Here is a 14,583-nt window from a genome sequence, read left to right on the forward strand (position 1 = left end):
AGAGTTTCCGGACACTTTTCCACGTAACATATTTTCTTTCTTTGTGTGTGAGGAATGTTTCCTGAAAGTTTGGCCATACCTCTTTGTAACACCCTGTATATCCTTATAGTATATCTCCTTATTTCTCCCTGCACTTACTCTTCGCTCCTACGTCATTAGCTCGGAACGGACCTGAGTTCCGCGTTCGCTACTTGAATATATTCGGTCAGACACGACCGTAAAAGCCGGACGTGTCCGGCTAGAGTCGGACGCCTGGCAAACGTAGCCCCTGTGTCGCGGGCGCATGCGGAATCGGGGCCGCGCGAAAGCCGTTCGCGAAACGAGCGGTCGCAATTAACGTGACGAGGCGCTTCCTGGCATTAGCCGCTTAGGCTCAGCTGGCGGGCCATTGAGCCGAGCACGCCGCGGCGTATCCGACGACGCCGGCTGCCTGCCGTCTCAGATGACTGCATAGCACGGTGCTGCTGTGTCAAGTGGGGCACTTGCTGCTCGAGGGGGGTGGGGGATAGAGGTACACGAGCGTGCAACCATCTGCAAGGCGAGCGGCCGCCATCGCTGCAAAGCATAGGGGGATGCGTTTTAGATGTCAGAAAAGTGGAACACAATATAATTTATTGCTTGTTAACGGTAATTCATACGTAGGAGAGTCCAGAGTTTGTGCACGAGGTTCGTGTTGTATCATATTAGCACTGAACATTCCTCCATTGCAGACAGCAGCATATACGTCCATGTTGTGTCATTTATTGTTCCCGCCCTATGACAGTCCATTGGAGTGGAGCGCCGTCCTATTGATAGTTAAATAACTAACGTTGTAACTACGTCTGAAAGCTGGTTAGGTGTCTATGCGGCGATCTAAATTTTCGAATACTGACGACACACTGAGCGCGATGTCCGCCTGTTTCACTGACAAGGGAACCTCCCCATCGCACCCCTCTCAGATTTAGTTATAAGTTGGCACAGTGGATAGGCCTTGAAAACCTGAAAACAGATCAATCGAGAAAACAGGAAGAAGTTGTGTGGAACTATGAAAAAATAAGCAAAATATACAAACTGAATAGTCGATGCGCAAGATAGGCAACATCCAGGATAGTCTAGGCTCAGGAGCGCCGTGGTCCCGTGGTTAGCGTGAGCAGCTGCGGAACGAAAGGTCCTTGGTTCAAGTCTTCCGTCGAGTGAAAAGTTTAATTTTATATTTTCAGACAATTATCAGAGTTCAGGAACTCATACATAATCAACTTCGCTCTCCAAAATTCCAGGACATGTTCAGATTTGCTTGGACATATGCAGGATTTGACGGTCTACACACGGAAAAATTTGAAACCGTTAAAAACATATGTTTTGACAGAGCACAGGGAAAACTGTGCGACTGTGAAGCTGTTGCATTCATTTCTTGCAGTTTATGTGACAAACTCTTATGTTTTCATCACTTTTTGGGAGTGATTATCACATCCACAAGAAAACCTAAATCGAGCAAGGTAGAAGAATCTTTTTACCCATTCGCTAAGTGAACAAGTTAGGTGGGTCGGCAACATATTCCTGTCATGTGACGCACATGCCGTCACCAGTGTCGTATAGAATATATCAGACGTGTTTTCCTGTGGAGGAATCGGTTGACCTATGACCTTGCGATCAAATGTTTTCGGTTCCCATTGGAGAGGCACTTCCTTTCGCCTACTAATCGCACGGTTTTGGGGTGCGGTCGCAAAAAGCAGACACTAGGCGCAAATTGAGACGCGTATAGCGCGTGTGGCGCGACGCAGCGCAGCGCGCGTTTTTGTCACTTTACAGGTTCAAATGGGACCGCGCAAATTGCGACGCGACGCGACTGGGACGCGACACGCGCCTGCGCCAGGTCGCGCGGCGTTGTGGTTGAGGCACAGTTTCTCGCGCCGCGCGTCGCGTTTGCCTCGCTAGCACCGTGGGAAATTTGAGGCGGGGAGCGGAAAAGTAGCACGGCCATATGCTCACATCGGAACGGCGCATATGAGCAGTGGTAGTATTGCCCATACGATAAATTTTGCCATACTGTGTACTAAATTTTATTGCCTTTGGGTATTGTTTCGTTTTTCGCCATTTAAACGCTCCAGCTTTCTTCGTTAGTACATTATACTTTTCTGTTATTTATATATGTATAGTTTTGTTTTGTTTTTCTTCTGTCAAGAAAAATGCATACTTCAGTAACTGTTGAGCCATTGGCCGCTGGAATTGTATCATATGCCTCCGCGATGTTTTCAGATCGCAAAAAGGGGCAGAGGATAGTGAATAAGGGAACAAGGAATATTATAAAATCATGTGATTAAGAATCAAGGCAGGAAAGTAAAACAAGGTTATCTTCTCGCTGCCTAATATGCTGGCCTATCTGTACGATCTGTTACAAAAATTTAGAAAGGTATAACCTCCACAGGTGTGATCCCTTTGTGCTCCTGGTAAAAAGCGTCCAAGATCTGAAGTATAGAAGTCTCACTGTAATTACTCTGATGTGGATGTAATAATGTAATACGACACACTGTACTACATGCATGTGAACATAACATTTCCACTGCAAGCTAGCAACAGTCGAAAAGCAGTCACAAATAACAATGTTTTAATTGGTTCGCCGTGATGAGAAAAAGCATTTCAATTGTTGCATGCACATTATCAGCATTAATAAACTGATTATACAACAGGCTACACAAATGAAGAAAATAGTCGGTATTATTACGAAAGTAGGAATATCCTAAAAGAGTGTTATGATGAGATATATTTAATTTGTTGAAATGTACTGCTAACAAAAGCAGATCTGCCATCCTTTACTGTGAAAAAAAAAAGCAGATCTACTTTCATGACAATGTTTTCCGAACTCCAACTCAAAGGGCAGACATGGCTAGCTTGTGCATTCCTGCCGCGCGCATTATCTTCCGGTACTGACAATACACTGACCACTGTGTTGTGCGACAGATCAATTGTTTATTTTTCTCAGTAACAACTATTTTATTCGCGATCACACATTGTCAGTTTGGCAAGCCGTGGGTGAGTAACCAGTATCTGGCATGTGCCTATCATTCCGCCTGAAGGAACGCTCGTCATTAATTTAATACTGCTCCGTTCAAGGGAAGGAATAAAATCCTTTGGTAAGTTTCGATTCCAGTCTCTCAGTGTGAAAAATACGATGGGTTACGGGGATTCCACCAAAATTCCAACAGAATGGGCAATCTATTTTTGTGTGAGTTGTTAACCTTTTCTCATTCGAAGAAGCATCACCGTTTGTGAGTAACGGCCACATTTCTCTAGGGGACTGGTTTAATTTTACTTCAATTGTCACAGTGTAATTTGCCAAACTCATCTCACAGCAGCCATTGAGACAGAATTCCGAAACGGAGTGACTCATTAAACAAGTAATTGGCAATCACAGAGCTCAATAGCTTACGAGAAACCTCATAGTGTTGGTTTGCAGTAACATAAAAGAAGAAATTCAATGTTTATTATCATACTACGAAGCTCTTGTTTCGCTAGCTGTCGATAACTCGTAGAAAATTACAGTCACTGGAGTGAAATGAATAAAAAGGTAATACATCGCCCTAGATAAGAAAGTTCCGTGTGTTTAAGAATTGGCAAAACACTCTCCTCCTTGTGAGCTATCATTCGCCAAACTTTCGTTTCGATGTCTCGAGCAGTAGCAGTTTAGGAGATATGAGAGATGTTGCGAGTATTTCATTCTCGCGGGCGTGAATAGGAAGTGAGCGCGCTACGTGTGATCCATTTTCTCGAGATCGGAGGCAGATAGAGTCCTCCTCCCAAGTCTAAACAAAAATTCAGCATGTTAGCTAAATTTCATATACGCACCAAACACAAAATCATAGCGACCCCTAATTTTCGTTGCAAACTTTTTGGGTTTTGCGTAGTGTCTTACTAAAATGTGTACATCACAATAAGAATGGTCATTAGCGAGGTGATGGGCACTTCGCCACGAAGCTGACATATAACGCTACAAGTAAGGCAAAAATCATATATTTTCAGTGAATAGTTTCTGTAAAATCGTTTGAGAAAGATAACAGGTTTCCCGCGCTTCGGTTCTGTCAGAGCAGAGCGTCGCCAGTCGGCGCGTGCGAAGTATGGTGTACGCGTTGCAATATGCGCTGCACCCGTGCGACTCGTGCGGCACGTGCTTGTCGCTAGTGTCTTGTCACGTCACACTTGCTATACGCGTCTGAATTTGCGCCTAGCCCCAACTTATTACAGTGAACAGAGACGTCTATGAACGAACGGACAGATCATAACTTTGCGAAAATAAAGTAAACTCTTCACTCGAGGGAAGACTTGAACAAATGACCTCTCGTTCCGCAGCTGCTCACGCTAACCACGGGACCACGGCGCTCCTGAGTTCACATTGTCCTTGATGTTGCCTATCTTGCGCATGGACTAATCAGTTTGTATATTTTGCTTATTTTTTCATAGTTCCACACAACTTCTTCCTGTTTTCCCGATTGATCTGTTTTCAGGTTTTCAAGGCCTATCCACTGTGCCAATTTATAACTAAATCTGAGGGGGGTGCGATGGGGAGGTTCCCTTGTGAGTAGTAACGCGCTTGTCTCCCATGCAGCGAACCCGGTTCTATTCCCGGCCGGGTTGAAGATTTTCTCCTCTCTTGGACTGGGTGTTGTGTTGTCCTCATCATTATTTCATCCTCATCATCGGCACGCAAGTCGCCCAGTGTGGCGCCGACTGAAATAAGACTTGCACCTGGCGGCCGAACCCGAATGGGGCCTCCCAGCCAACAATGCCATTCGATCATTTCATTTCACAGAGCGCGATGTTGTGGTGTATCGACCATTTTCACTTGACGATCGAGACAAAGTGAACGTGCTTAACTTGTGCCACCCCATAAAATGTGTTTCTGATCTCTGGTATTTGCTATGTGAACTGTGCGCTCTGTACAACGTATTTCTGGCATCTGATGCTTGCACGGTGACGCCCTGTTGGCTTGCCTCATAGAGGATAGTCATTCATTGTTAATGCCCATCCTTTTCATATATGTCACAGAAAATTGCTCAGGAATATATACATTAACTTAATAAATATAACGTTATACTTTTCTGACGTCTCAAACGCATCGCTGTGTAACTGTTTGTCGATCGGTTCCGTTCGAAGAGAGCCGTCGAGACACCCACACTGGTAACAGCACTGATAGTGCTGGATACAACATAGCTTGCCAAACGTCATGTCTAACTGAATGGATGTTCATTTTTTTTTTTTTTTTTTTTTTTTTTTTTTTTTTTTTTTTTAGAGAAAACTGACTTGAGACTTTACATGCAGCATGTGCACTTTAATAATGCTGCAATTTAACTGAATCTATCATCAATTAAACTAATGTACAGCGATTTTTTAAAGAAAGTGATTATAGGAATCAAAATCAAAGAACATATTGGTCCTCACGACATGCGAGAGCCGGCCGTGGTGGACGAGCGGTTCAAGGCGCTACAGTCTGGAACTGCGCGACTGCTACGGTCGCAGGTTCGAATCCTGCCTCGGGCATGGATGTGTGTGATGTCCTTAGGTTAGTTAGGTTTAAGTAGTTCTAAGTTCTAGGGGACTGATGACCTCAGACGTTAAGTCCCATAGTGCTCAGAGCCATTTGAACCATTTGACATGCGAGAGATTAGAAATAGTTCCCTTATTCTGTGGTATTCTTTAATGATACTACACTACATGGGAAATAGTACCCGTCTTTTGGACGATGGAACTCCTGGTTGCCGTAACTGTTCCCTTGGGACATCACCAGTCTATTTCTGAGTGTAGAAGTGCAATAAAAAATGCCACGAGAGCAGAGAAAGCATCACAGATTTAAGCAAAGTCAAAGCATTACTGACAACCACAAGCTGAAATAATTCAAATGGGGATAGGGAGAGCATTTCCGTCGCTGTCATAGTGCTCATCACGTCATGACTACGGAAATTTTTTTTATAACCTTTAGTGACTGGATGCCCGTTCCGTGGCACAGTCGACGGTTAACGTAAAGGTGCATTTACACTTGTCCAAACATCCGCGCTTATGCATGCGGCCGTTGCACGTTGTATTTCATTTCTGGAAAATAGGAAGCAAAAGGTGGTCCTGTGCCAACAAACAGGGAATGGATCTGAAAAGCTTAAAGAGGGGTTTGATACAGGCTTCGTTGCTTTTCACAGTATTTAAATAACACACGCTGTCTAACGTAGTTTACACAAGTGTTATCGTGACAGACATGATATGTAGTATAATTGATTTAGTGAATACGGCGGTAAATGACATTAACACGTGGATTACAGAGGACAGATTGAAGGTGAACTGCAACAAAACGCAGTGCACACATTTTCTGACACACAAGCGAAATTTTATTGCGACCAGAGCACGAATAATCACACAGGCGGACTGTTTTAAAATCATTCTGCAGAAATTTTGTCTTGGTCGCATTTGGATAGATAAAGCGTTTCGGCTTTACAGTCATCATCAAATCTTTAAGAGGGGGGGGGAGGGGGGGGGGGAAACGGGGGCAGCGACATAAAGGATGCGTTCTCTGTGTCGCTGCTTTTCCTTTGGGTCAAACGGTGGCTGTAAAGCTGAAACCGGTTATCTATTCAGATAAATTTAAATATGACCAAGACTGCGAATTCTGTTGTAAGAGCCGGCCGCGGTGGTCTAGCGGTTCTAGGCGCGCAGTCCGGAACCGCGCGACTGCTACGGTCGCAGGTTCGAATCCTGCCTCGGGCATGGATGTGTGTGATGTCCTTAGGTTAGTTAGATTTAAGTAGTTCTAAGTTCTAGGGGACTGATGACCACAGATGTTAAGTCCCATAGTGCTCAGAGCCATTTGAACCATTTTCTGTTGTAAGAGTTAAAATGGTCGGCCTGCCTCCTCTACAGTACGCAATTTATTTAGTTATCAGGGTCACTGGTCTCGTCCAAAGGTGATTGAAGGAAACTGGAAAGCTCTTTTTGAAGTATCACATTCAGAATACTGAACAAAAATTAAATTCAACCATCTCTATAGTAATAATAATAATAATAATAATAATAATAATAATAATAATAGATGAAAAGAAGCAGAAATTACAAGCATTGGCCAAACGACTTAGAAGATACAAAAAAAGTGAAAATAGAAGGAAACAAAACCAAACATTCAACACAAACCAAAAGAAATTTTACCAGACAATAGATAACACACACATTAAAATAGACAATCCACCAAACATAACAGACATGGAACACTTCTGGAGCAACATATAGTCAAACCCGGTACAACATAACAAGCATGCACGGTGGATACAAGCAGAAACAGACACATACAAGATGATACCACAAATGCCTGAAGTGATAATTTTGCACCATGAAGTCACCCAAGCAATTAATTCTACTCACAATTGGAAAGCCCCTAGAAAAGATAAAATAGTAAATTTCTGACTAAAGAAGTTCACCTCAACACGTTCACATCTAACTGAATTATTTAACAGTTACATTGCAGACCCATACACATTCCCTGATACACTTACACACGGAATAACATATCTGAAACCTAAAGATCAAGCAGACACAGCAAACCCAGCAAAATATCGCCCCATAACATGCCTACCAACAATATACAAAATACTAACTTCAGTAATTACACAGAAATTAATGACACATACAACACAGAACAAAATTATAAATGAAGCACAAAAAGGCTGTTGCAAAGGAGCACGAGGATGTAAAGAGCAACTGATAATAGATGCAGAGGTGACATATCAAGCTAAAACTAAACAAAGGTCGCTACACTACGCATACATCGATTACTAAAAAGCTTTTGATAGTGTACCCCACTCATGGTTACTACAAATATTGGAAATATACAAAGTGGCTCCTAAATTGATACAGTTCCTAAACATAGTGATGAAAAATTGGAAAACCACACTTAATATCCAAACAAATTCAAATAATATCACATCACAACCAATACAGATTAAGCGTGGAATATACCAAGGACACTCATTAAGTTCTTTCTGTTTCTGCCTTGCCCTGAACCCACTACCCAACATGCTAAATAATACAAATTATGGATACAATATTACTGGAACATACCCACACAAAATCACACATTTGCTATACATGGATGATCTAAAACTACTGGCAGCAACAAATCAACAACTCAACCAATTACTAAAGATAACCGAAGTATTCAGCAATGATATAAATATGGCTTTTGGAACAGACAAATGTAAAAAAAATAGCATAGTCAAGGGGAAACACACTAAACAAGAAGATTACATATTGGATAACCACAGCGACTGCATAGAAGCGATGGAAAAAACAGATGCCTAGAAATATCTAGGATACAGACAAAAAATAGGAATAGATAATACAAATATTAAAGAAGAACTAAAAGAAAAATATAGACATAGACTAACAAAAATACTGAAAACAGAATTGACAGCAAGAAACAAGACAAAAGCTATAAATACTTACGCTATACCAATATTGACCTACTCATTTGGAGTAGTGAAATGGAGTAACACAGACCTAGAAGCGCTCAATACACTTACACGATCACAATGCCACAAATATAGAATACATCACATACATTCAGCTACAGAAAGATTCACATCAAGCAGAAAGGAAGGAGGAAGGGGATTTATCGACATAAAAAATCTACATTATGGACAGGTAGACAATTTAAGAAAATTCTTTCTAGAACGAGCAGAAACTAGCAAAATACACAAGGCAATCACTCATATAAATACATCGGCTACACCACTGCAATTTCATAACCACTTCTACAACCCTTTAGATCACATAACATCAACAGATACGAAGAAAGTAAATTGGAAAAAGAAAACACTACATGGCAAGCACCCGTATCATGTAACACAGCCACACATTGATCAAGACGCATCCAACACATGGCTAAGAAAAGGCAATATATACAGTGAGACAGAAGGATTCATGATTGCAATACAGGATCAAACAATAAACACCAGATATTACAGCAAGCATATTATTAAAGATCCCAATACTACAACAGATAAATGCAGACTTTGCAAACAACAAATAGAAACAGTAGATCACATCACAAGCGGATGTACAATACTAGCAAATACAGAATACCCCAGAAGACATGACAATGTAGCAGAAATAATACATTAACAACTTGCCTTACAACATAAACTTATAAAACAACACATTCCCACATACAAGTATGCACCACAAAGTGTACTGGAGAATGATGAATTCAAATTATACTGGAACAGAACCATTATAACAGATAAAACAACACCACATAACAAACCTGACATCATACTCACCAATAAACAGAAGAAATTAACACAACTAATCGAAATATCCATACCCAATACAACAAATATCCAAAAGAAAACAGGAGAAAAAATTGAAAAATATATCCAACTGGCTGAGGAAGTCAAAGACATGTGGCATCAGGATAAAGTTGACATCATACCAATTATACTCTCAACTACAGGAGTCATACCACACAATATCCACCAGTACATCAATGCAATACAGCTACATCCAAACATATATATACAACTACAGAAATCTGTAATTATTGATACATGTTCAATTACCCGAAAGTTCCTAAATGCAATATAACACATACCATACAGTTAAAAGGTAGTGACGCTTGATCAAGGTCCGCATCACTTTCCATTTTTAACCAGACTTAACGTCTGAGAAAGTAAAGAAATAATAATAATAATAATAATCGCTGCTGCCTCGGATGTCTAAGCGTTTAGGCTTGTTTACTTCGTCGTATTGTATTCTGTGGTATCGTATCTCCGGGCGCGAGTGTGTATTCACAACGGAAATGCTCGGGAAAGAGAAGAGCAGTCAGTCAGAACGACTTACCGTGTCAGTTGGCGAACTCCGTGCAGGCCGTTGTAGACGTGCCTCGCAATTCTTATTCTGCAATCGCTGTAGATTAAATAGTATCAGTATTAGCAGTATTAAATTTATGCATCCGTGGATCAACTTTCAGTGTATATTGGACGTGTCACAGGATTTGTAATTATATGAGAAAGACTGGTCATATTCTATTTGTGCAAAAATCAAGAGGTAATAACAGAAATGGATGACGAAGAAAGAAGTGCTCGGCTTGAAGAGGCTGTAAAACAAGAATCAATCTTTCTCCTAGCAGAAGGGGAATTCAGGACGTAAGGACATCATTGGTAAGTTCGTTTGTGACGTTGCTACCCTCCGTAAAAGTAAGGAAGAATTACAAGACCTATTGAAGGGATTATGGAGAAGCAGCAAGCAAGGAGATCAAGGACAAACTTAACACCAGAATTAGGAAGCGAAAAAATTCTGCCTACTTGCTCCAAACTAATGTATGACGGACGAAGCAAAGAGCATAGTCAGAGCGACCATGTCTCATTAAAAGAAGTCCATCAAATATAGGCCTTAAAACAAGTGACAAATGTTTCAGAATGTACTTTACGTCTGGAGCACGGAATTGTATGGGAGTCTGTCGTGAACTGAGGGAAAACCGGGAAAAAAGACGTGGTTCTATAGATGGATGTTCAAAATTAAGCGAACTCTTCCGAAAATAATTGAGAAGGTTCTGCTCAGACTCGGCAAGAAAACGATAAGGCGGGATGGTTGGAAGGACGTGTGTTACGATATCAAAAAGTAACTTCCATAATAATGCAGAATGTCGTCGGGGGCAAAAACGATAGGAGAGGACAGATTTAGAATGTGTACAAGTAATTGGCGACATTGGGTGAGATGAAGCAATAGCAACAAAATTTCGGAAGAAGCATCGGAAAATACAAGAGGTTAAGATTCCAGTGACAGCTTCGCACAGGACGTAGCCCTTTTGGACGAATTACGGAAAACTTCGAAGACTTGTTAATAGGATTGAACAGCATTCTTAACACTGAATGCGGTCTAAGGAGAACCAAAGCGAAGCGATGAAGCGTAGCAGAAAGGGTGATAAGGGGTTGTTAAACATGAAAACTGGAAATGACAGCAGCGGCAAGAAGCGAGAGAATCATCCTGTCTCGGGTGCCAGATTACACAGGATGGCCGAAGCTAGGAAGATTTAAGAGGCAGACTGGCACGCGGTAGAAGAAACTTTTCTTCAGTATATGAGCTCTGGCGATATAGATATGGAAATGAGGAAGAAGCTCCTGAACGTGTACGTCCGGAGGACATCATTGTATGGAAGTTGAACTCGGAAATCCGGAGACGAAGATGCTTGAAGCATTTGAAATGTGTTGCCGTAGAAAAACGTCATAATTAAGTGGGTGGATAAAGTACGAAATGAACTAGTAAGAACAAGATGCGGGAAAATAAGTATATTTATGACGTTTACCAGGAAAGGTACAGGTTAGAAACACATCCGCCGCGGCCTCCACGAATAGTTAACTTGTAATTTAAAGGGCAGTAGCGGCGAAAGATAGTAGCTGTAGACAAACGAACTACATCGTAGAGGATGTCAGTTATAGTTACGTAGAGACAAAAGATTTGTACAACGCTATAAAAGATGAGTACAGGATCAAACTAGTCAAAAAGCTGACGATATAAGGAACGAAAGTATAATTAATTTCATAAACACTTGAACAGCGAACTCACTGGTTGACACATCTTCAGCCAGCGAAGCCGGTAAGTGAGCCCGTAGGTAGTAGTAGGGTATGAGAACGAAAAATGACGGCTTCCTCATTTGTAGCCGCGCTGTCTGCTAATACGGATGGCGATGGCGCCACGCTGAAATACCAAATGTCAGTCGAGCAAGTGGGGCGTGGGACGTAGTGTTCACCTACGAGTCGTAATCCACTTGTCATCGGACGTGACAAAGCGTTAGAACTAGTAGTTGCTGGAAAGAACGTAGGGGCTGCGGTTGTTTGCCTGCTGCATCACGTACAACCTTGTGCGTGTCCTAACAGGCTAGTTGTTACAAACGTGTAACGTCACGCGCACGTCTTCAAACCGGCTTTAAGTATAAGGTTCTCCACGACGCACAACGTCTTTTGTGTTGCGTCTCCCACTGGAGTTCATTGAGGATTTCTCTGACGGTTTCGTGTAGTCGGAAACTCATTACGAAGTTCTTCTTTCAGTCCCCACCTACTCATGTGTTAACTGAAGTTGGTATGGCTCCTAATTTGAAAACTAAAATCAAGAATCTGTCGAAAGAGCGTTTTGTAGGCGACCGCTTCCTTAATTCCCCTACGATAAATCCTATATCTCCGTTCCTCACAGCCAGATATTTATGATTTTTCTGTCCGCAAATCGCTTTATACAGCACTACTAGATAGTTGACGGTTGTGATTGACTTAAGTGAATAATCAAATTATGTCGGCTGTTATCGTGCATTTATGCCAATATCATCATAGTAATTTTTGTTTAGGGTCAGTTGCCAGCCCTTGCACGAAATGTTGATCATGACGAAAATACTAAAAGTGTTTCTGCATTTAATTTTTTTTCCCCTAAGAACGTGAACCTCGTGTATACAGCTACATTGTGTATGAACAGCGTCGGAGACTCTCAGCCGTTATCTACCACTTAGTTTACACTCTCTTGACCGACTGAATACAGCCATGACGCGACGATTTAGGCCAGGGGATACTACGTGACTAGGGAATAGGCTGGCTGTGGTCTAAGGCCGGTATTACACTATCAAATTTCTTCGCCCAATATATTTGTCAAAGAAATTTGATGGTGTAATAGGAAACTTTGTCAAATGTCGTCAAATATTTAATCAAATCTAGGGCATCGCTGTAGATTTAATCAAAGAAGTCGCTTGTCTTCTGTTCACTGCTGCAGCGTTCTGTCATCTGTAGTGTTTTTATAAACATTGCCAGTAAATACAATTGGTGTGTACTGACAACTAAAAAGTTAGTAGAGATGTATGAAGCTGATGAGGCGCTTTACAACGTGAGGCACCCTGAATACAAAAATAGATTAAGAAGATTGGAGACCTAACCTAACCTAACCTAACCTAACACTCCTGTAGCAAGGAATCGGAGTGTCACGGTGAACCTGTCTTCTGCAGATATAGCAGTTCTTAAGTGAGTATTGTGCTTTGTGATATGAGGATACACTTCACTGAGCACATACAGAAATCTATGCTCATCCATTCTTAAGTAATTGATGTACGACTTGACGTCCACTATAAGCTCACATAACAAGTTTTGTTGAATGCTTTATGGCGTCGTCGTAAAACCCACGGCTTCACCCAGGTACGTTTCCCTCTTTTCCCCCGCTTCTCTTCCACATGTGCACACAGTGCAGTTATGGTACACGCAACTGCTGCGGTTAATGACAAGTTGTTGTTGCCTTGAACTTTGACGAAAACTATGATGACATTGTAATACCCCTTTTTAGCGCCGCGTCGAAGATCTTTGTCAAATATATTTGACGAATATTTGATCACATCTTTGACAAAGAAATATGATAGTGTAATACCGGCTTAACGGGGCAGGGTGTGGAGAACAGACTGCACAGCTATGTCGCTCTGTGTTGTTGCAGTAGCAAGTGAGCGTCTGTAGCTGCATCTAATTCGTACATTATCGTGATCAACAAAGGAGAAAAGTCTTGCTGCAAACAACGACAGTTAATAGGAAAAATCCTGTATTACTCGCCAAAGCGGTCCGTAGACTCGGTATACCTGCTTTCCAGTTCAAATGGCTCTGAGCACTATGGGACTTAACATCTGAGGTCATCAGTCTCCTAGAACTAACTAACCTAAGTACGTCACACACATCCATGCCCGAGGCAGGATTCGAACCTGCGACCGTAGCGATCGCGCTGTTCCAGACTGAAGCGCCTAGAACCGCTCGGTCACAGCGGCCGGCTTTCCTGTTCAAAGTAGTGCGAGCTGACACATCGTAGTGCAAGCACGGAAAATGACCATGGATAGTGCGTGACGTCTGGCTGTTAACGCCATTAGCATTTACTGACGATGAGAAAGTGAAAGGAGTGACTGAGCCGGTTGCAGGTGTGCAAACCGTGCAATCAAACTGTTAACACGATCGTTTGTAAATTACGGAAAGAAGAACGGATGCTGAGCGGAGTGGGGTTGAAGATCTAACGCAAAGAAGAAGAAGAAGAAGAAGAAGGAAGAGGAGGAGAGTGTACATAATAAAATATCCCACGGACGATGTCGATAAATGTGTCATTAGGCAGCAATTTAAGTGATGTTCGAAGAGATTTCGGGATTGCAGCTGGTCTTCATAAACTTCACTCCAGGACACTTCATCTGGACACCTGCCAGCCATCTTCGATGATGACTGGCAGGTGTCCATTTGAAGTATTGTGAAATGAAGTTTACCACGACTGGTTGAAATCCCGATCTCTCTTTGAACATTTAATTCGATGAGAAAACTAAATTTCACAATTTTGGAAACTAGTTTGTCTGTTGGATTTGGTTTTAAAAGATGGAAAAAACGGTGTATCACGTGTAAACGAGACGGCGTAGTCGCAAAGGACTACATTTTCTTACGAAAATATGAAGCGCCCAATGCTTTATTCGGATGCAGTACACTCCACATAAATGTTGTCACAGTAACAGCCAAGACTGTAGCCCACTTCACGTAAGACGACGCTTCCGCGCGTAGAGGCGGAGCGATAGGCAGTCGTGGAGGGGAA

At 42.0% G+C, this 14,583-nt stretch overlaps 1 protein-coding gene across 1 annotated transcript in view; it reads left to right on the forward strand.

Annotated features, from left to right (window-relative positions):
• Positions 1-14,583, forward strand: part of LOC124616234 (actin cytoskeleton-regulatory complex protein PAN1-like) — a 341,222-nt gene that overhangs the window by 310,605 nt on the left and 16,034 nt on the right. The gene's annotated exons all lie outside the window — the stretch shown is intronic.

This window comes from Schistocerca americana, chromosome 5, assembly GCF_021461395.2.
Source record: "Schistocerca americana isolate TAMUIC-IGC-003095 chromosome 5, iqSchAmer2.1, whole genome shotgun sequence".
NCBI lineage: Eukaryota > Metazoa > Arthropoda > Insecta > Orthoptera > Acrididae > Schistocerca > Schistocerca americana.